At 41.8% G+C, this 24,532-nt stretch overlaps 1 pseudogene; it reads right to left on the reverse strand.

The window, feature by feature from the left end:
* Nucleotides 1-219: 219 nt before the first annotated feature.
* Nucleotides 220-23,736, reverse strand: LOC122697555 (annotated as a pseudogene).
* Between the last annotated feature and the right edge of the window lie 796 nt (nucleotides 23,737-24,532).

The raw sequence follows: 24,532 nt of genomic DNA on the forward strand, positions 1-24,532 counted from the left end.
TAAAAGGTAACATACAGAAAAATGCAGAACTTCATGTGTATAGTTGCAAAGAGCAGCTGAACTTCAAGTACTCTAAACACTGAGAGTTAAAATTCCCTATTCCTTCCATCACTCAGGCTTCTATGTGGATTTTTTTTCTCTATCAGTTTTCATTCATTATTATCCTTTAATTCTTCCTTTTCTTTTTTTTTTTTTTTTTTGTAAAAGGTCTTAGTTTATTCTCTCTTTCATGAAAAATCTGCACAAGCACCACAGATACAGTCACTGCAGAATCTTGACTCCTTCTGTTGTCCAATCTCCAGCTCCCTTTTTGCCAGCACCAGCACTGGCCTTTGCAGTCCCCCTGACTTTCTTCACTCTGTTCCTGCGTCCCTTTCGCTGTTTTCTTGGGGTCTTTCTCTTCTCATACAGGCCATGCCTTGCAAGCCTGTGTTTGGGCTCGTTCTCTTCTCAATCCAGGGAGTCGTAAATCATGCCGAGGCCAGCTGTCCTGCCACCACCAAAATGGGTTCTGAATCCAGATACAAGGATGGCATCTGGTGTGGTCTTGTACATTTTGGCCAGTTTTTCCCGAATTTCCGTTTTAGGTACTGTTGCCTTTCCAGGGTGAAGAACATCAATGACCATTTGTTTCCGCTGAAGCAGTCGGTTGGTCATGAACTTCCTCGTTCGGATAGTTACTGTGTCGTTCATGATGGCAGCTGATCTTCAAGCAGCCAGGGAGGAAAAGAGGTAATTCTTCCTTTTCTTTCTTCATCTTTAATACCTTAGTCACATGCAGTTTTTTTTTTTATTCTTTGCCTATATGTTTGGGGTTTTTTAATTTATACTATCCATATAAACATGGGTGTGAGGACACAGGTACACTAATACACCGCTGGAGGAGATGTGTGAAAAGGTGAAAGTGAAAGTCACTCAGTTGTGTCCCACTCTTTGCAACCCCATGGACTATACAGTCCATGGAATTCTCCAGGCCAGAATACTGGAGTGGGCTGCCTTTCCCTTCTCCAGGAGATCTTCCCAACCCAGGGATCGAACCCAAGTCTCCCTAGCAGAGAATAATTTGCAAATATGTTGAGCCAGCATTTCTACTCTTAGCAGTTTAGCTTTCAAAGGCACTCCCATACAATGCAAAGTTTATAAGTAAAAAGGTGTCAATAGCACAAACTTCCTTCAATACCAATATGGCTAAATAAATCATGGTTTATTTACACAATGGAAAACTATACAACCATTGAACACAATGATATATAAGTAAAGTGCTCACATAAAAAGATGCTCAAGAGATATGGCTAAGTAAAAAAGCAAGTTGCAAAAGAATGTTACTCCACTGTAACACATATAAGGATATCAATTATGGCAACAATAACATAAAACATGATTATACCTTCAAGAAAAAGAAAAGAAGGTATTGAAAAATCTCTCAAATGGTTGATCATGATCATCTCTGCAGAATGGTAGTATAATAAGAAGGACTTTCACTTTCTATGTTGTTTATTAAATAAGTTAATGTTTGTAAATTATTAAAACAGAGTAAACATAGTATTGTATAAAGTTTATTAATAAAACAAAAATAAAAATATATAATATAGCATTATGCATGCTCAGTTCAGTTCAGTCGCTCAGTCGTGTCCGACTCTTTGCAACCCCATGGACTATAGCACGCCAGGCCTCCCTGTCCATCACCAACTCCCAGAGTTTACTCAAACTCATGTCCATTGAGTCAGTGATGCCATCCAACTATCTCATCCTCTGTCCTCCCCTACTCCTCCCACCTTCAATCTTTCCCAGCATCAGGGTCTTGTCAAATGAGTCAGATCTTCGCATCAGGTGGCCAAAGTATTGGAGTTTCAGCTTCAGCATCAGTCCTTCCAATGAACACCCAGGACTGATCTCCTTTAGAATGGACTGGTTGGATCTCCTTGCAGTCCAAGGGACTCTCAAGAGTCTTCTCCAACACCACAGTTCAAAAGCATCAATTCTTCGGCACTCAGCTTTCTTTACGAAAATTAAAAGACACTTTCTCCTTGGAAGAAAATCTATGACCAATCTAGATAGCATGTTAAAAAGCAGAGACATTACTTTGCCAACAAAGGTCCGTCTAGTCAAAGCTATGGTTTTTCCAGTGGTCATGTATGGATGTGAGAGTTGGACTATAAAGAAAGCTGGAAAAAAAAGTAAAAAAAGAAAGCTGAGCGCTGAAGAATTGATGCTTTTGAACTGTGGTGTTGGAGAAGACTCTTGAGAGTCCCTTGGACTGCAAGGAGATCCAACCAGTCCATCCTAAAGGAAATCAGTCCTAAATATTCTTTGGAAGGACTGATGCTGAAGCTGAAACTCCAATACTTTGGCCACCTGATGCGAAGAACTGACTCATTTGAAAAGACCCTGATGCTGGGAAAGATTGAAGGTGGGAGGAGTAGGGGAGGACAGAGGATGAGATAGTTGGATGGCATCACCGACTCAATGGACATGAGTTTGAGTAAACTCTGGGAGTTGGTGATGGACAGGCAGGCCTGGTGTGCTGCAGCCCATGGGGTTGCAAAGAGTCGGACAAGACTGAGCAACTGAATTGAACTGAACTGAACTGAACAACAAAATGAAAAAAAAACAGAAGTTTCATTAGTTCTCATATTTCTTTGAGTGGAAGACTGCCTCTTTTGTATGACCATTTTGAATCTTACTAGAAATCCAAAATAATTATTTTCAGCTTTTCTGTACAATAGAAACATCACCCAAGGGTTAAGAAGGCTTTGCACACCTGTATCTTACCCCAAGAAATGGTAGGATGCAGAGGAATGTTGTGAAAGGCCATTCATTTATTGTCCTGGGATGTTTGCCACCCTTCAGCTTAGGAGTCATTTTTGGCAGGAGGGCAAACACACTAACTTGTTCTCAAACATTCTTTCATGAAAGGTGAACTTCTCTAGGCTAGAGACAAGGGCGGCTTGGGCTAAATAAATGACTGTGGACTTGAGAAAGGTGCATGGGTTGTAGAACCATTTAGGATGTTAAAAATAGCAAGACTTATTTCACGTTGCAATTCAGAAGTAATCCTGCAGCCCTTGGGAAGCACAGAGAATCTACCAAAATAGTAACAACTGGACCATGGCTGTAGCTTTTGTGAAAGTAATAGGGAGAAGAAGAGGAGAAAAAGAGAAGGGGGAAGGGGTGAGGAAGGAAAGAAAGAGCGTGCAGGGGTGAGGAGAACAGTAAAAGGGGGAAGAGGGCAGAGGAGGAGAGAAGGGAGAGGGAGGGAAGGAGGAGGGGCATCTTCAAACCAAAACAGCACTGCTAGACGTGCTTTCTCCCTGCATACAGAAACCAAAAAATGCTTTAAGATGACAAAATATCATTAAAAAAAAAGGAAAGAAAGAAAAATTGATGGCACCCACTAACTCAATATAACTCTTCTCCAGTGTTGGGAAGCTGGACTACTTGGGTAATCCAGAATATTACAGCAAAATTCCTTGGGTCCATTGCTGAAGGCAAGCCAAGTTAAGGACATCTATTGGCACGCCCACAACCAAGGAATTCTTTCTTTTCCTTCCAAGAAAAGAGATAAAGAGAAACCAAGAAGTCAAAGGCAGACAGCAGAAGAAAGAAAAAAAGCTAGTTGACAGTTTGTAGGACAAATCCCAGAAGGTTTTCCTACCCATTTTCAAATTTAAGTGCCCTTGGTTAACAGAGTAAAACATGAACAGAAACATCCACCAAGCAAAACATTCAGTAGAGCCCTAAGGAAGCTGGGACAGAAGTGGTACCCATCACTAAGCTTTCAGGTCTCACGAAGGCAACGGACTTGATGGAGAAGTTTCAGTACATGCTATATTATCATGGGAATTTTACTAAGATTTTTTAATAGTCAAAGCAAATGCTTTATAACATCTAAGGACCAGCGGGCTGAAATTGCCTTTGGCAATGTTTCCCAAATTTTTAAAGTGTGAGAACTTCCTAAACATCAAAATACACTTTTGCACATCTCCCATGAGTAAGAGTTCTGCTCTAGATGTCCATTTATTTAAAAATATTTGACACACTTTAAGAGAATGTTGCCAAATGCATAGATGGTACTCCATAAATATTACCGAATGAATGAAAACTAACAGCACACATACACAATTTTTCATCTGCAGACAGTGCTTGTGGGGATTGGCTCTTGATCTCCAGATGAGGCCATTTTCCTTGGAGTAGAAATTAAAGGCCACCTTTGCCCATTTGTCTGTTTGTTAGAGCAAAACCGAAGCTATTACTCAAGAAGAGTCTTGATCATGCCTGGTCTCCACCCAATTACAAATGGAAACTGGGGAGCTTTCCATGTGGCATGTATCCTATTGGGCTCCTCAACTTACACAAACTGCCAACATACTCCCTACTTAGCTGTTAAGTGCATTGGTCTGCACTTGCCCAGCGACATGACTTACCTGTGCTTCAGCAATTGCTGAAAGGATAATGCTGAATTCACTGACACTGAATTTTATCCAAACCTACTTGAGAGGTTTAATTTATAAAGGATTGTCAGGCAGTCTCTATTTTCCTATAGATATAAGATTTATGCTCAGATCGTTGATCTCATATGTAAAACCTGAAACAGTCAAACTTGTAGAAGCATGGAGTAGAATGGTAGTTGCCAGGAGTTGGGAGCAGGGTGGGGGTGGGGTGGAAATGGGGAGATGTTGGTCAAAGTGCACAAAGTTTCAGTAATGTGAGATGAGTAACATCTGAGATCCAACATATAGCATGGTGACTAAACTTCACAATATCCTGTATAGTTGAAATTTGCTAAAGTTAACAATACCATATTGTATAGTTGAAATTTGCTAAGACAATAGATTTTATGTATTCTCACCACAAATAACCACCCCCCCAAAAAAAGAGAAAGAGAAAAAGATGAAGAAAATGATAACTATGTGATGTGATGGATACAATAATTAGCTTGATTGTGGGGATCATTTCACAATGTATACATATATCAAAACATCAAGTTGTTCCCGTTAAATATATATAATTCCTATTTGTCAATTATACCTTGATAAAACTTTTTAAGAAAATCTATGCTCATATCAATGTATTTTGTCAAAATGCAATTTACCTAATCTGGACACAGTTGTCTGCTTCCTTCCCACCAAAGAACTGCTTTCACCATACCGCATTTTACATTTACCCCATTGACTCACAGGATGAAAAGAAAAAAGTTAAACATTAACTTTGAGGACATTGTTCACTGCAGAAAATAGGGTTCTTTCTATCAGGGCCAAGGGAGCAGTTAATCTCAGTACCAGGAAAAGTTTTACCTCTAAGCAATGACTTTTTTTTCCTTAAAGATAGACTAGTAAAATTATTATGAGTGATGGTTTTTTCCTACTATGGCCAGAAAACACACAGCCAATTATGTGACTTATCTCCAGGAATTTCGAAGAACTAATAGCACACATTTTGTGTACTCTAGTTTTTCCTGTATTTTTACTAATCTTCATTAGCCCGAATTCAAGGGTGCTAGGCACTAGAAGTGACAACTGGTGACTAGCTGATTCATAGCTGAGAACAAGTCTCTACGCAGAGAACATCCTAAGCGCTCACTTGGCCTTGTAGCCAGCCACTTCCCCGAGATGCCTCCTGAAAGGGACCAGTTTAGCACAAGCAGCAGTGACATCCCCACCTCGACATTCAACGCTTCTCCTCCGCCTGGTCCATAAAACAGGAAGACTGCAAGGAAGCTGGAGATCACCTTTAGAGAAAACTCAATACTTAGGTTTTTTTTTTAAAAAAACTACTTCCTCCTCTATTTAAAAAAAAAAAGAAAAAAGGAAGGGCATGGTTTACCCAGGCCCAAGGCAAGGGAAGAGCTTGCGGTACCAAGAAAAAGCCCTTAAGTAGAGGATTCTCAGAGAGCATGAGTGCCAGGAAGAATGTGAATGACAAGGAAGAGTCTAGATTTCTGCGAGAAGGATGGGGGTGGAATGATAAAGGAAGAGAGCTTGAACAGAATGTGAAATTTAAAAATGAACAAGAGTGAGTCACCTAAATGTGACTGTTTTACCAGCCAAAGAGCGGTGGTTCAAATATTTAAATGACTCTGTCTGGTAATAGGATTGGGGTGATTTTTTTTTCCTTTGTGTTTGCCTGAATCATCCAAATTTTTATAACACATTTGTGATACATTATAGTAAAAAAAAGAGTTCATTTTGAAAAAAGTAAACTCTTTAACATTAATATCTTCAGATGACATCACAAAATCATACAATCCCTTGAGTCAGCCAGAACTTCAGCAGCTACTAACAAGTTATTACACAAGTAATGAAGTGAACTTGCATTACCAGATAATAAGACATGTGTTAACACTACAATAACATAATGTGGTACACATGGAAGAATTGATAGTGGAACCAAATACCCTAGAAATGGAATCTAATACATACCTATCTAAAAAAGGACTTGGTATATGATAAAGATGGCATCACTAATCATGGGGTAAAAGAAAGTATTGTTTTATAAGTGGTGCTAAAAATAGCAAGTTAACTATTTTAGGAGGAAATCAAATCAGTACCTTCTAATGTACAAAATATACATTTTGGATGGACTAAAATGCTAAGTGTAAAAACTATATTCAGGAGACCTATTAGAAACACATGTGAATTTATGATCTAAGATTTAGAACAGCTTTCTAGGCAAAATACTAAAGGAAGAACATAAACCCAAGAGAGAGAGACCAATTTTCTTATGAACAATGGTTTACCTCTCCAGTTACTTAGATCTTAATTTTTGCTCCCTTTCACAGGGATCTATGGATGTTGGGGTTCTGGATGCTTTTCTTTCTCATATTTTAGTTATATTTTGAGGTTTCTACAGTGACCGTATAATCCTTTCATAATAAATATTTTAATATTTAAGGAAAAGGCTAATTAAAAAGATCTTAGAAGTACTCTAAACCGTGTTAAGTATCACATGTCTGATGAGAGCTGACTACAAAGAGGAAAGTTGTGCATGAACAATGACATGGCTCTACAGAAAGATTTCAGAAGAAACCATGCTAGTCTAGAGAAAAGGGAATGAAGGAGAGCTTAGAGAATAATTAATTTTTTGTGAAATGCTCTCAATTAGTTTTGGTATCATCTACCACAAATCTTTGCCTGCTTCTAATAAGCAGGGGGTAGGTGTTATTCCATGCACCAGAGAAAATCAAAGCAGCCTTTTGCAGCTTAGACAAAAAAAAAAATCCAGGGTATAGGGGACGTTAGTCAAGCAGCTGCGGTCTTTATTATCTGTGCACCGTTTTGAGGGGCATTGAGGGATGGCAAGGATAGTGTGACCTTGACAGCAGCAACAGGCAGGTTCTAGAAGCAGGCAACAGCACACGGCTGCTCCACAGCTCTGGGCTGTACCGGAAACCTTTGTTAAGCTCTTGGAATAGTATCACCCTTTGGAGACATCGCTGCCATTTTTTTTTTTTTTTTTTAATGCTTTCACTAGCCCAGTGTTGCCCACAGACACAGCACCAACTCAAAGACTCTACATTAATTCGCCTCTGAAGAGAGTTCTGGCTCCAAGAGTTGCCACAGACCTCAGACATATCAAAGGAAAAAGAGACACCCTACAGGAAGGGAAACATGTGCCTCCCACCTCTGCATGCCCCCGACCCCGATATACCGAGTTTCAGATTCTGAACCACTCAAGATGGCTGGGATCGCCCTACCTCACTCCCACTCCTCACCAGTCTTATCCACCAGAATGTTCACAAAGTTCACCAGACCAAATGGCAGAGTATCTGCTTCATTAATGGCTGATAACTAATCTTTAAAAACACAAAAGAGGAGCACATCTCTAAGGGCAAATCTAGACTTCCGTCTTGCATCTTCTCTTTGAAATGCAAGTTCGCCCTCTTACACCCTGTCAGGTTCTAGCAAAGAAGCTGGGCCCGATGGTGAATTTACTGAAGCAGGTCCTGTTCACTGTGCTTACCTCGCAGGGAAAGCCAGTCAGTGCCGATCCCTTTTGCCCATCTTGCAGAATTATAAGACAGGCAGCAAAAGAGTGAAGTCAGATTCTCATTTTGGAGGCATAATAACTCTACTCATTGGGCTGTACATGATGCTAGACTTACACTCCCAAATCAGCTATTCGTCTTCCTTTCAGAAAGCTGAGCAAAGGGTGGTCAGAGAAACAAGAAATGTTATTCCAGGACGGCCTAAAACTAAGATGGCCTTCGGAGGCCTGGCAGAATTGAGCATCCTGAGACTTCAAGATATCGGTTTACTGCAAAACTCAAAGAATACATTTTCAGCCAATGTTAACAGTGAACATCAAGGTGAGGTAATGCTAGCAAAGGGAGAATTCTCAGATCTCCACAGTTTCTGATAGGAGAGACGCTCAGGCTGGTGACAACCGTATTCTGTCCAAGGAGAGATCCTGCCAGGCAGCATGGAGACCTAGCACTCTTCTAAATAATTGCCTTCAATTCAGTTCAGTTGCTCAGTCGTGTCCGACTCTTTGCAACCCCATGAACCGCAGCACATCAGGCCTCCCTATCTATCACCAACTCCTGGAGTTTATTCAAACTCATGTGCATTTAGTCAGTGATGCCAACCAACCACCTCATCCTCTGTCATCCCCTTCTCCTCCTGCCTTCAATCTTTCCCAGCATCAGGGTCTTTTCAAATGAGTCAGCTCTTCGCATCAGGTGGTCAAAGTATTGGAGTTTCAGCTTCCACATGAGTCCTTCCAGTGAACACTCAGGGCTGATTTCCTTTAGGGTGGACTGGTTGGATCTCCCTGCAGTCCAAGGGACTCTCAAGAGTCTTCTCCAACACCACAGTTAAAAAACATCAATTCTGCAAAAGCTAACGAGTTACCACGTGATCTGGCTCTACCATCCAGCTCTCAGTGCATTCATTCACAACCCCATTGGCACCATCCTGCTTTACTGTCCAAGAGAGTAAATAAATAGATGGGCAGTCACGTGACAACTGTGACATGACCAGGCCACATGCTTGCCCAAACAGGTTTCTAAGAAAAACTGAGCATAGCAAACCTATCCTCTTTTATATTAGCCCCTTTTTTATTTATTTATTTTTTTTTTTTTTAGGTCTTTCTCTTTTTTTTTTTTTTTTATTATTATTTTTTTTTTCCAGTGGGTTTTGTCATACATTGATATGAATCAGCCATGGATTTACATGTATTCCCAATCCCGATCCCCCCTCCCACCTCCCTCTCCACCCGATTCCTCTGGGTCTTCCCAGTGCACCAGGCCGGAGCACTTGTCTCATGCATCCCACCTGGGCTGGTGATCTGTTTCACCATAGATAGTATACATGCTGTTCTTTTGAAACATCCCACCCTCACATTCTCCCACAAAGTTCAAAAGTCTGTTCTGTACTTCTGTGTCTCTTTTTCTGTTTTGCATATAGGGTTATCGTTATCACCTTTCTAAATTCCATATATATGTGTTAGTATGCTGTAATGTTCTTTATCTTTCTGGCTTACTTCACTCTGTATAATGGGCTCCCGCTTCATCCATCTCATTAGGACTGGTTCAAATGAATTCTTTTTAATGGCTGAGTAATATTCCATGGTGTATATGTACCACAGCTTCCTTATCCATTCATCTGCTGATGGGCATCTAGGTTGCTTCCATGTCCTGGCTATTATAAACAGTGCTGCGATGAACATTGGGGTGCACGTGTCTCTTTCAGATCTGGTTTCCTCAGTGTGTATGCCCAGCAGTGGGATTGCTGGGTCATATGGCAGTTCTATTTCCAGTTTTTTAAGAAATCTCCACACTGTTCTCCATAGCGGTTGTACTAGTTTGCATTCCCACCAACAGTGTAAGAGGGTTCCCTTTTCTCCACACCCTCTCCAGCATTTATTGCTTGTAGACTTTTGGATAGCAGCCATCCTGACTGGCGTGTAATGGTACCTCATTGTGGTTTTGATTTGCATTTCTCTAATAATGAGTGATGTTGAGCATCTTTTCATGTGTTTGTTAGCCATCTGTATGTCTTCTTTGGAGAAATGTCTGTTTAGTTCTTTGGCCCATTTTTTGATTGGGTCATTTATTTTTCTGGAATTGAGCTGCAGGAGTTGCTTGTATATTTTTGAGATTAATCCTTTGTCTGTTTCTTCATTTGCTATTATTTTCTCCCAATCTGAGGGCTGTCTTTTCACCTTACTTATAGTTTCCTTTGTAGTGCAAAAGCTTTTAAGTTTCATTAGGTCCCATTTGTTTAGTTTTGCTTTTATTTCCAATATTCTGGGAGGTGGGTCATAGAGGATCTTGCTGTGATTTATGTCGGAGAGTGTTTTGCCTATGTTCTCCTCTAGGAGTTTTATAGTTTCTGGTCTTACATTTAGATCTTTAATACATTTTGAGTTTATTTTTGTGTATGGTGTTAGAAAGTGTTCTAGTTTCATTCTTTTGCAAGTGGTTGACCAGTTTTCCCAGCACCACTTGTTAAAGAGGTTGTCTTTTTTCCATTGTATATCCTTGCCTCCTTTGTCAAAGATAAGGTGTCCATAGGTTCGTGGATACACCACATTAACAAATTGAAAGATAAAAACCATATGATTATCTCAATAGATGCAGAGAAAGCCTTTGACAAAATTCAACACTCATTTATGATTAAAACTCTCCAAAAAGCAGGAATAGAAGGAACATACCTCAACATAATAAAAGCTATATATGACAAACCCACAGCAAGCATCACCCTCAATGGTGAAAAATTGAAGGCATTTCCCCTGAAATCAGGAACAAGACAAGGGTGCCCACTCTCACCACTACTATTCAACATAGTGTTGGAAGTTCTGGCCACAGCAATCAGAGCAGAAAAAGAAGTAAAAGGAATCCAGATAGGAAAAGAAGAAGTACAACTCTCACTGTTTGCAGATGACATGATCCTCTATATAGAAAACCCTAAAGACTCTACCAGAAAATTACTAGAGCTAATCAATGAATATAGTAAAGTTGCAGGATATAAAATTAACACACAGAAATCCCTTGCATTCCTATATACTAACAATGAAAAAACAGAAAGAGAAATTAAGGAAACAATACCATTCACCATTGCAACAAAAAGAATAAAATACTTAGGAGTATATCTACCTAAAGAAACAAAGGACCTATACATAGAAAACTATAAAACACTGATGAAAGAAATCAAAGAGGACACAAACAGATGGAGAAACATACCGTGTTCATGGATTGGAAGAATCAATATTGTCAAAATGGCTATTCTACCCAAAGCAGTCTATAGATTCAATGCAATCCCTATCAAGCTACCAACGGTATTTTTCACAGAACTAGAACAAATAATTTCACAATTTGTATGGAAATACAAAAAACCTCGAATAGCCAAAATAATCTTGAGAAAGAAGAATGGAACTGGAGGAATCAACCTGCCTGACTTCAGACTCTACTACAAAGCCACAGTCATCAAGACAGTATGGTACTGGCACAAAGACAGAAATATAGATCAATGGAACAGAATAGAAAGCCCAGAGATAAATCCACGAACCTATGGACACCTTATCTTTATTTATTTTTAAATGGAGAATAAGTGCTTTACAATGTGGTATTGGATTCTGCTCTACAACAGTGTGGATCAGCCACAAGTACACATAAGCCTCCTGCCTCTTGGACCTCCCTCCCACCCCCACCCCCACCCCATCCCACCCCTCTAGGTTGTCACAGAGCACTGGATTGAGCTCCCTGTGTTACACAGCATTTTACAGATGAAGAATTTAAGGCAGACGGTGGTGACATCACTAGCCAACATCACACCTAATGTGTTGTAGGGCCAAAATCTGAACCCAAGCGATCTAGCTCCAGAATTCATACCCAACCAAGCAGTGCCATGTTGCAAAACTGCCTATGTATGTTCCTAAGGAAATATACCCTCCTCAGACCAAAACAAAGAGTGACCTTTGCTCTGGCTAAAGAAAAGATTAGCCTCCACTCAGATAGTTACCCAAAGCCACAGACTCAGAATTCATAACAGGCTGAGCCATCAGCTTGTCCAATCCCCAGTTCAAAGCATAAATCCTTTCTAGAAACCTCCTGACAGATATTATTTCTTCTAGCACTGTTGCAAATATCAAAACCAATAAAAGGCAGTATTATTAAATACTTACTTGCCACAAGAGTCTCCTGAAAGCTTCATGTAATGTATCACATTTAGTCCCCATCAGACAAGAAGCACAGAATCACCATTTTCAGATAAACAAATTTAAGTGTGAAAGGCTCTCAAGTCCTTGGCTTGAAAGGTCCCTTTCCTTCAGACAGCTGAGTCATTGTAGGAAACAGGAGGAAGAGAGAAAGTTGGCTCAGTTGACTGGCTGTGAGAAATGACCAGAGGTTCTTGAACCTATACAGAGCCACAATCCCTTTTCTTAAATCTTTGAGGCAGACATGCTTTAGAATTGAGAATTTTTTAAAGCTTAGAAAGCCAATATGGTGAATTACTAAGACCTCCAAAAGGATCTGGGGACTTACCCCATAATCTAATGTATTAGTATTTTATCAAATATTATCAAAGCAAAACACAAATATTCACTCTAAGTGGGATAAACATAACGATAATAAATAATTTCATAAATAACTTCCAGACGGGTTTTTTTGCCAGTGAATTTTGGCACCAAACTTACAGTAAAGTACTTACTTTTCAGAGTTTTGAGAATTAGAATTTTGGATAAGGGACCGTGGACCTGATCAACCTTTCAGCTTCAACCCCAAGAGAAAACAAGTGGTACTCTCCCATCCCTTCCCACTCTCCCTCGATCTGTGTTTCGTTTACTTCCTAACCCTGAGGGAGACCATCTTTCATGTTCCTTTCAAACTTCTTCCAGCCACATAATAATGACAGTATTTTGGAAGGAGTTGGCCTGAACTGGTTTCTTTCCCTTACCTACGTCCTTAGTTTTCCCCACCTCATCCACACAGAACATACTTGGAAGTTTGTAAACTTCAGGGTGGGTCACAGTCACCTGAGGGACTTATTAAAACAGAGTCCCACATGCAGAGGACTTATTCAGTAGGTCTGGGGTGAAGCTTGAGAACTGCATTTCCAACAAGTTCCCAAGTGCATCATGTAGACAGTGCTGGTCCTAGACCACACTTTAAGGACCCACTGCTTTACTCAATGCAGCTTTCTCATACCACACTGAAGTGAAAAAATAAAATCAAAAAACACTCAAACTCATCTTTTATTTTCATAAAGATTATCTTCTAAATGACCCCAATGTAAATTTGATGACTCACAGCTGCCTGCCTGTCTGACACAGAGAGACAGAAAGACAGCTGGATATTTGTGAATGGCTTGGTTGCCATGGGATTTGGGATGGGGTGTCATCCTAAAAAACCAGGCGAGGCTCTTTACTGGTCTAGGCATCAAAACAGCAATGCTAAAGGGGACTAGGGAGCCGGGTTAGATTTCTATTTTAAAGAAAAGTCCTTAAAAAAAAAAGAAAAGTCCTGAATTGAAATTCCTTCCCCAAACCACTGTACCATGTTGCTATGTGAAAAGAACAACTTTGCAAATGATCTTCAAAAGTCATTAAACATGAAAAATACCATTTTCCTGTGAGCATACATAACTGTCAGTCAACATGGAAACTAACAGACATAGATTTACTTCCTTTGAGAATCACGAAAGTTGTACATACTCTCACGAGCTGATTTCTTAATTCCTCTACTTACAGGCCACTTGCTAACTTCAAGACATCTCTTTTTCACACCCACACATTTTTTTTCAACTCTATTCTTCAAGCATCTTTATTTTCTAGATCTTTCCCACTAAGACCAGAAAAATCTTTGTTCTTTTTACTCTGTTTTAATTCTGAGCGGAAAAAAATGGCCAGCTTTGAGAAGTAAAATCTAGTACAGATCTACTATACAAACACAAGAAAACTACCCGTTAGGTAGACTTAGGTACAAGAATCAGTGCCACCAACATCCCAATACAAAAGTATTTTTCTTCTTCATGTTTCTCTAACACCACACTTACTCAAACATCTTAACAATAACTAAAAATATATTTCTAATGAATCTATCATCTCCTTTATCATGCTGACTATTCTAGCTGTATTCATTTTACTTGCTTCAGTTACAAATTTTATTATTTAACCTACCTCATGGCTTTAATAGCTTTTGGAGGGTTGATCTGAAAGATTATTCATGATTTATACTTTTTAAATAAAGGGACATGCATTTTTGCCCCAAATATCTACAAGCTAATCCATTTTTTGTTCAAGGACTAAATGAATTTCTGTAATACTTTAAACATGGAACACATATCTAATAAGAGAGACCCTTAATGAACGTATCTTGGCCAACTCATAAATTATCAAGTTGAACTGTGTGATTATTTACTTTGTAAAAAGATTCTTTGCTTTTCAAAAGAACTAACCAATTCCCTTTAAACAATCACATTTAAAAGCACATTTTGACTCACATACATTTTCATGCACATAGCAATTGCTAGAAGCAAATGTAAAAAGAAAGTAAAAATGAAAGGTAAGTATCATCACTCTTACTTTAGACCACTCTGCATCCTTCGATTGACTCCCACTTCCTGACAGAAAGGCTCAAAGCCGGTACCTTTCCATGTGAATGTTAGATTGAACATCAGCAGACACAGCTGCACACCCCACCACGGCTCAACAGTAAGTAGCCAGGTGAAATCGAGGGCTGCGGATGTTTAGTGATGCCTTATACATAGGGTCACCAAGAGCAAGAATCAAAATGTCTAAAGAGAAAAAAAAAAAAATCTAAAGAACAAACTACAGTTGACTCAGAACATGCAAGAGAGTTGGAAGCACCAACGCTCTGCACAGCAGAAAACATGAGTAAAACAGAGTTGACCCTCTGCACATTCAGTTCCTCTGGTACCATGGTTCTGCACCTGCAGGTGCAACCAACCTGGATCCTATAGCACTGTAGTATTTACAGTCAAAAAAAGCGGACCTGCATGGTTCAAGCCAGTGTTCAAGGGTCAGATATATTTTTTCCAAGCATCTATTCTGAAGCTCACCCTTAAGAGGCAAGAGTTGTGTCTCAGAAAGCTCTGCCTCAGTGGAAACCATTCTATAATTAAGGCCCAAGCATGCTCTATCCCTCAAGTAGGGCCCCTGACTCTAATGCTAATTCTAGTTTTAGGGATGGGGCTTAAAAGTGAATTTCTTACATTCTCTCTGTTTTATGCCTTAAATGCTCTTTTCTTTTCATATCCTTTAACTATCCTTTAAAATAAAAATTCAACAGCTGTTTCTAGAAAAGAATCAAGTTGATATTTGCCTCAAAGTTATAGGCCTCCCACACTTACGATACCAGTGAGTGTGTGTTAGTCGTTCAGTCGTGTCTGACTCTGCGACCCCATGGACTGTTGCCGGCCAGGCTCCTCTGTGCATGGAATTCTCCAGGCAAGAATACTATAGAGGGTAGCCATTTCCTTCTCCAGGGGAATCTTCTCAACCGAGGGATCGAACCCAAGTCTCCAGCATTGCAGACAGATTCTTTATGGTCTGATCCACCAGGCACGCCCACTCAGGCTACTTGCCTATGTACAAATAAGTGAAGGATCCCATAATTCACTAATTATCTGAGAATACCTCTAGCAAGCAAGGTGCATATCTTCCTCATCCAGACGCTACTGTGATGAAATCATATATTCACTGGTACCTACTATGTGGCCAGTGTTTGCTAGGCTGGTGGTATAGACATAACCAACTTGGTCCTTACCCTCAAGGGATCCAGCGTCTATTAACAGGGTCTCTTTCTTGGGGTAAGTTATTGTTCTTTCTCTGTAGCCCTTTTGATATGCAACAATCCCTGGGTAAAATGAATACTATAACATGTCATGAATTTGTTCATCAGCTCTTCCCTCCCAATCCCAAAGAAGTACCTCTGGAAGAAGGCAGGTTTTAAATAAAACAATTCTCTCAAACCTCTGGAAATAAACACAATGACCCACAGAGCCCAATTGAAGAGAAAGTCAACTCTGGCACCTCAAAGACTCACTTTGCTGCCACCAGTGTCCTTTCATGACCGAGTCACTCCTCTGCCTTTCCTCCAGGAAGACACTAGATGGCACCAGAAAACTGTACAAGCATCCTTGGCTTATGATGTCTCCTTCCTCATCAAAGCGTCTGGGCGTTTCATACAAAGTGCCTCAAATTTGCCCTCCTAGCTATCACTTTCCTCAGAGAGGAGCTAAAGAAACAAAAATTCACTGATATTCTAAACAAAGGAGCACCTGAACACTCCAATTTAGCTGCGAGGGGTCAGCCATGTGGCTTCAAGGCAACTTCACGATTTTCCCAGCAACTCCCAAGAGTTTTCACTTCTTCAAATACTAATTAGGTCCAGAATCTCATCTAGCTCCTGGAGAGGAATGTGTGAGAACCAGCCGGCATAATGGATTTGAAAGGCTTTTGCAGACTGTGACGGGTTATCTGTTAATTGCCACTTGCATGCATATCCCCCTGAGATCAGAGCTGGTCCTGAGGCAATGCAGGCAGTGGAGGGAGAAGGAGTTTCTCGGCAGAAGGCATGAGGAGCTCTGCCCAGGAATGCAGTGTTTCCATTGAGCTTGGCCAACATACTCAACAGCACACAGCAAGGGAACAGAAGTTTTATTCAGTTTCTAGACACCAGAGATTTGTTCTCCTTGCTCTCTGGTTAAAGCATCACCCCTGAACTCAATTGCAGTCTCAGGCAGAAGCCTCCGCACACTCATTCCCTATCGTCTTGGCAAACTCCAAGTGAACCTGAGTCCTAAAACAAAATGGTGAAGTAAGTAAAGTCTCTAAAGTCTTCCTCCTCCTCCATACCCTGATTTAATTTCTGCTTCACGGATAATCCTGTACCATCACTTTTACCCAGGTTGTCCTTGTCAGGTTGGAAAATGAACAGAAAAAAAGGAACAAATAGCTTAACATGTTACCCATTCCAGACATATCTATATTTTATATGAGGACAATAACCAAAAACACAGCATTTCATCTAAAGGAATAAATCTCTAATGGTTGAATGTGAGGCATTGTGGAGAGATTTTGTTACCATCTCTTCATACCAGAGAAGTCATCTCTCACAGCTTTTAACAGAAGACCCAGCCAGCTTTTTCTCCTTCTGCCCTCTACCCTCCAACTTTTTCTCTCTGGTCTATGCAACTGATTACACTCTCTGCTTTCCTTTCCTCTATACCCCTTAGCAATCACACTTTTAACTTTAGAGGAGCTTTCTTTCTGACACTAACGTCAATGTTGACATTCTCCCTCCTTCAACAAACATGCTCAACAGAAATCAAGCTAATTACCATGTAAGTACTATAACTCTTTATACTAATTTATAATTAAAAAGCATTCCCATCTGACAGATAAAGGGAGAAAAATGAGATATAGTAAATGAGGTCACAGTGTCGCAGGAAAGGGGACCCCTTCCAGGACGCAAAACTGGGCTCTTGTCTAACACTCGGAAATGAACTGTCCGAGGAGACACATCTGCTGACAAAGCAAGAGATTTTATTGGGAAACGGCACCTGGTGGAGAGCAGTAGGTGAAGGGAACCCAGGAGAACAGCTCTGTCACATGGCTTGCAGTCTTGGGATTTTATGGTGATGGGATTAGTTTCCAGGTTGTCTTTAGCCTCAGAGTCCTTCCTGATACACAGCTTGTTCAGTCAAGATGGCTGCCAGAGAGAAGGATTCTGGGAGGTGGTCAGACATGTGGTGTCTCCTTTTGACCTTTCCTGAACTCTTCCGGTGGGTGGAGGCTTATTAGTTCCTTGTTCCTTACCAGAAGCTCCTGTCCTAAAACAGCTCATGCAAATGGTTACTATGGTGGCTGGCCAAGGTGGGCGGATCCAGTCAGTGTGCTTCCCCTGACAACAGGACTAACTGGCAGCAGGATTCAGAACCAAATGCTGACCTCTGGCTCCCAGCAACCCAAGAATTGTTCTGAAAAGTATGGAAGAAGAACCTGAGGGCCAGAATGACACTGCCATGGAAATGCCCTAAGGCCCCACACCCTCACCTCCAGGCCCTCATTCTTCCCGTGGGAACCAAAGGCAAATCATATCTACAGCCAGTCCTGGTGGCCTCACTATCACTGGGGGTTGGGGCCTCACCAAAGACAAAAGTGCTGGCTCTCAATCCCCTTACACACTTCAGGACAAATCCCACCCTGAGCCCATCGGGGCCCAGAGTACCGTTTCCATATCCAGACTCAACCTTGGACCTTAGATACCTTGAAAGACCATGAGATGGGGGAAGAAAGAAGACTTCTAGGAAGCAACAGATTGGGGCAGTAAAACCAAGTTCTTAGTTCCAGAGTTCTTAGTCCTCGCTGAGGGCGGTTCATGTAAAAGGCATCCCATGATGTTGTGAAAGACATCCTCCTTTCACCACCACATACTCTTTGGGTTTTCACTGACACCCCCTACTATGATTTAACCATACGCCCGCCAACACCCTTTCCTCCCATGAGGCCATTCCCACTCGGGCTTCCTCTTTGGCCCACAACAGAGCTGCCATGCCGCGTCCTGGGCCAGCCCGTCGGGACACCACACAGCGAAGCCTTTGTAAGAGCTGGCACTCCGTCTCCCCCGCTGGGGAGAGTCCAAGGCCTGGGAAGAGATGCTCTGCCCTAAAACAGGAATGAAGCACTGAACACCTTCCAGTCCTGAGTGTTTCCACACAGAGGAGTAGGTTTTCAACGGGAGTAAGAATCGGAGAGAGTTACTAAGAAGGGCCAGCCATTTCTGAGGGTGCAGTCCTGTCAGTGGCCCCTCTTAAAACTCTCTTCCACATCCACGGGAAATGCATTCATCTGAGCGCTGGGAAATGCCCTCCCCCTTCCTCTTGTCTCTAGGGCAACTCGCTCCCCAAATTCCCCTCCCCTACTATATCACACACCTAAAGAAAACTTCCAAACAAGTCATCCAAAGGCAGAAAAAGAAAAAAAAAAAGACCTGAAGCTTATTCAATTAAGAACATATCCAGGGACTTCCCTGGTGGTCCAGCCGCTAAGAGGTCACACTCCCAATGTAGGAGATCCAAGCTTGATCACCACACGCTGCCACTAAAGTTTCCTTATGTGGCAGCTAAGACCCAGCACAGCCAAATAAATAAATATTTTTTTTAAAGAACAGACCAGAGCCCTGTCGGCACAGAGCTGAGGCTGTGGTTGCTGTTAGTCAGGGACAACTGAGCTTTAGTGATCTTTTTCCATGAGTCCTATCGCTGCCCTGGCATAGCTTTGCTTCCAAAGGCCCAGATAGATGCCTTTGAAATGTATATGTGTATGTACATTTACATACATACCTGTGTATACAGGTGTACACATATTTACATACCTGTGTATACAGGTATACATACATTGATGCATACTTCTGTGTACACATGCGCAGATACTCACATAGAGCCCGCCCTTGCAATCCTCCTGGAGCTTGGCGCCAGGACACGCAGATACCAGACTTCGTGAATACACAAGTCCCTTACTTAAAGGTTCCTGCCTCACCAGTTTCCACCTCCTCAGTTTCCCTCTCCGCAGGTTCCGGGTTCCGCCTGCCACTGACTGGAAATTAACACGCAATCCTTCAAGTGTGTGACTTGAAAAGAAAATACAAAGGAAAAGAAAATAACAATGCCCTATACTTCCGTAAAACTTTCTAACTTTATCAAAAACTTTTGCATCTATTACTGTCTTGCTTCATTCCTAATTTGTGAGGTAGACTGCCTGCCTGCGTGTTTAGTCATGTCGGTCTCTCTGTGGCACCATGGACTGAAGCCCACCAGGCTCCTCTGTCCATGGGATTCTCTAGGCAAGAAGACTGGAGTGGGTTGTCATGCCCTCCTCCAGGGGATCTTCTCAACCCAGGGCTCAGAACCAGTGTCGCCTGCACCGCATGCATTGCATCTTTACCTACTGCGCCACCCCCTGAGGTAGATTGGTGGTGGTTTAGTCACTCAGTCGTGTCTGACTCTTTGCGACCCCGTGAACTGTAGCCTGCCAGGCTCCTCTGTCCACGGCATTCTCCAGGCAGGAACACTGGAGTGGGGGTTGCCATTGCCTTCTCTACTGAGATAGATTGGGCAGATGTTATTAGGAACCCTATTTCACAAATAAGGAGATTAAATTTCAAATACAGTGTGCTGGTTTGAGTCATAACTAGGATCCAGGTTGAATGACATCCATGTCACCTTGTACCAAACAGCTACCACTTAGTAACTGTGCAGTTAAATATGGTGCAGTTTGGGATACAAACGTTCCATTTTTTTTTTAGTGTTCAATGCTTTTATAAATCCATTTTAAGAATTATTGCTGCTGATAATAACCCCTGCAGATCACTTCTTTATCTGTATAATTAAAATCAGAGTAGAAATGAGCAAATATTTCAATACTACCTATCTAAAAAGAACCATCCTATCTATGACTCTCAACCCTACCTGAATGTTAGGAATCAACTGAGGATATTTTTAAAATAGCAAAGCCTGTGCTTTAGCGTATGACATAGCTCATGGGATGTCTTGAAGCCCACGTTGAATCAACACCACAAACCAGGTCAAATGAATCCCAAGGGTTGCAGGTTACTGAGCAGAGCTTTCCAGATAAACAGACCTCTGTTGTCTCCACATTCCTATGTCTAATTTCCAACACAGAGGTCCCTTCACAGACCAGGAGGCAGGTCTGGGTTCTCTCACTGAATCTGACCATTTGGCTTTTCTGTAGCATGCTGTTCAGTACTGCATTATCCACCCTGGTGGATTTTAAACATTTTTTGTTTTGTGTCTTAGATTTCTCTTCTCCCTAAAGATCAGTTATAAGCACCTAAAGTGCAGAGACTACATCTCATTTGGTTTCAGCCTCCACAAAGCCCTGCACAATACTTCATATATAATAAGGAATCAATACATATTGGATTTATTGGTCAAATAAAGAGCAACATTTTTTAATTAATTTATTTTAATTGGAGGATAATTACTCTACAGTATTGTGATGGTTTTTGCCATACATCAACATGAATCAGCCACGGGGACATACGTGTCCCCCCATCCTGAACACCCCTCCCACTTCCCTCCCCACCCTGTCCCTCTGGGCTGTCCCAGAGCACTGGCTTTGGGGGCCCTGTCTCAGGTACTGGTTACCTGTTTTTCATATGGTAATATACATGTTTCAATGCTATTCTCTGACATAGTCCAAAAGTCTGTCTTTACATCTGTGTAAGAGCAGCAATTTTTGTGGCCAGATGAAGAGCAATAATTTGTTACAGGCTTGGCCTGTGTCAAGAAAAGGCCTGTCATCCTTTACGGACAGGATAAAGCACTTTGCCCTTACTCAGCATCACGCCTAATAGCAACGATTGCTCATATTTGTCTGGCACTGCACAGCATGCAAAGTGCCTTCAGAAAGATTTATTTGTACAGGTTTCTTCCCCCCAAACTGGCAAACATGATCCTCAGATCAGAGCCTCTCCTGTCAGGGTGAATGGAATCGTAAAATCCACCTCATTAAGTATCACCTCTCTCTCTCCAATCCTCTCAGGCAAAGTTTCCAAGATTAAAGTAAAAGTGTGCTGGGACTTCCCTGGTGGTCCAGTGACTGAGACTCTGTGCTCCCAATGCAGGGGGCCCAGGTTCAATCCCTGGCCAGGGGATGGATTCCACACACCACAACTATGAGTTTGCATGCCACAACTTAAAAAAAGATCCCGCGTGCCGCAATTTCAAAGGTCCCACATGCCACAACTAAAACCCAACACAGCCAAATAAATAAATGTTTATAAAATAAAGAAAGAAAGTAAAAGTGTGATGCTTTAACAGTTCTATATACTCAGAGGTAGGAGACATCAAAGAGAATCTCTATGCATGACCTGGACATGGAAAGTTATTTTAAAAAGCAAACATGATCAGCTCCCTCACATTCAAAACTCCCTCTTGATTGAAGGCTGAGATTGAGAGTCCTCCATTCCTAGGAAGGCTGGAGAAGCAGAAGCCTGGGGTGTAACCCTACAAGGAGTACAAGGGCTCTTGGAGACAGGTAAATAGTTTTACCTATTTCTGTTAGAACCAGACAACCTTCAGGGCAAGAGTAAATCATAAAAGGATAACATCGTATTTTTAGCTAGAGGGGGATATGCAAACCAGGTAAGAGGCTGTCAAAATTCCTAAGTCCAAAGTTTAGCATTTTAAAAAATTAAACTAATAGAAAAGATTATTTCAATAGAAAACAGAGCATCTCACAGTCAGAAAGTAAGAACTGCTTCATAACACTTCTGAAATTTTATGTGTAAAACTGTACTGGGTCTTCTTGTCAAGTATATTTCTTACTATAGTGTTAGACCAAAAACAAAAAAGTTTTAAAGTTTGGGCCTAGCTGTAGGAAGTTTGCTGGTGGAGTAGTACTATTTGCATGCTCTTTTTTCCTGGTATTAGTCCAATAAAAGAATAGTACTGTTTGTTTTCTGATTGAGCAGTACTTGCCCTGGGAGCAGCCTGGGCAGGGTGGTGTAAGCCCTGAATTCTGGCCCATGAATCATGGCTGCTTCACTGCCCAATAGATAGGCCTTAGGCAAGTTACTTAACTTCTCAGTCTTTCTTCATCACTCGATAGTGATGGATAGTGATTGTTAGTCACTCAGTCATGTCTGACTCTGTGATCCCATGGACTATAGCCTGTCAGGTTCCTATGTCCATGGAATTCTCCAGGCAAGAATACTGGAGTGGGTTGCCATTCCCCTCTCAAGGGGAACTTTCCAAACCAGGGATCGAACCCAGGACTCCTACATTATAGACAGATTCTTTACCATCTGAGCCACCAGGGAAGTTACTCATCATTCTATAGGGATACCTGCTGATATTTCACTCAAGAGACTGAAAAAGTAATGAATATTTTGCCTGCAAGTTACCTCCCCAAGTACCTACAAAGATATTCAGTACATGTGACTTCCTACGTGCCCTGTCCACACCTCCCACCCCACACCACCTCTCCTGTAGGGCATTGGGATCACCTCTGCATTTTCCCACTTTTCCTAGGAGGGCCTCTGTCAACCCTGAAAAATGCCACCTAACACTCCAACTGAGTCATCTTCAGAAGCAGTCACTGACTCAAAGAGAGGCAAATGTATAAGAACATCCAATTCACTCGTGTTTGGAAACATGTGTTTCAAAGAATATATGAAACAAGACCTCCAGAAGGACTGCTATTTGTCTTGGCTTGCATGGAGTAGAGGCATAAGAGAAATGCTTTGTTAGATGAATAGCTTCAGTGCCTTCAGGGGCTCTGAAAAATATCATTTTCATATTGTAAGTCATAAAAACAACTTCCGTATCTCCTCCATCTGACTTCACATTCCTCTTAATCAGGTGGTTTCCACAACGCCTAGGAAGGACTCTCAATAAATATTAACTCAGGAAAAACAGATCAGGAAAAACTGCTCATCTCCTTTTCTGGCTTAGGAATTTAACTCCGAAAGGTCAGAGGCCTTTGTATTTCATCCATTCGTTTGGAAACTCTCCCAGTGAGAATCCACCGATGAGTAACCTGTCTCAGACTCTCAGTCAGGTGTTCACTTTCTCTAACTATGAGAGATTAACTGTCCCAAAGTCCAACACCCTGAGGGAAGCAAGTTCATCACAGGCGGCCTCCTACGGTGTCGCCCATCCAGAGAGAGTTTTCCTATTTTCCAGCTATATGTCCTTTCAGAAACTTCCAGTTCCTCCTCAGCAAACAACACTGTCTCTTCTCACAGTCACAGGCTCCCGTGATGGCTCAAGGGATAAAGAACCCGCCTTCTAATACAGGAGACACAGGAGACACAGGTTCAATCCCTGGGTCAGGAAGATCCCCTGGAGGAGGAAATGGCAACCCAACTCCAGTAGTATTCTTGCCTAAAAAAATTCCATGGACAGAGGAGCCTTCTTGTCCGCAGTGCGCAGGGTCACAGAGAGTCAGACGCGACTGAGCGACTAGGCAAGCAAGCACAAAGTCACTATCTTTCCCTCGCTCTTTTCTCCCCATGTCAGTTCCTTCCTGAAACCTCCCAAGGTCTCTTGTCAGAATACTTCTAGACTAGTCTGTGCACTGTCTGCTATCTGGTTTATATCTTCCCCAGATCCCTTACTACATCGGGATGTGCATTACAATTACCTGAGAAGATGCCTGACCTCCCTCATGGATTGTTATCACCCCTCCCAGGAGCTCCACTCACGTAACTCAAGCCCAGACCCATCACATACATTCAGTGTGTTTCAGGAACGGGGACCCCTTCCAGGGCCCGCAACTGGGCTCTTGTCTAACACTCGGAAATGAATTATCCGAGGAGACATGTGCTGACAAAGCAAGAGGTTTTCTTGGGAAAGGGCTCAGGAAAGGGCTCCCGGCCGAAGATCAGTAGGGTAAGGGAACCCAGGAGAACTGCTTTTAGCTGGCCGTCTCGGGTTTTATGGTGATGGGCTGTTTCCGGGTTGTCTTTAGCCAATCATTCTGACTCAGAGTCCTTCCTGGTGGTGCACGCCTTGTTCAGCCAAAATGGCTGCCAGTGAGGAGG

The sequence above is a fragment of the Cervus elaphus genome, chromosome 7 (assembly GCF_910594005.1).
Source record: "Cervus elaphus chromosome 7, mCerEla1.1, whole genome shotgun sequence".
NCBI lineage: Eukaryota > Metazoa > Chordata > Mammalia > Artiodactyla > Cervidae > Cervus > Cervus elaphus.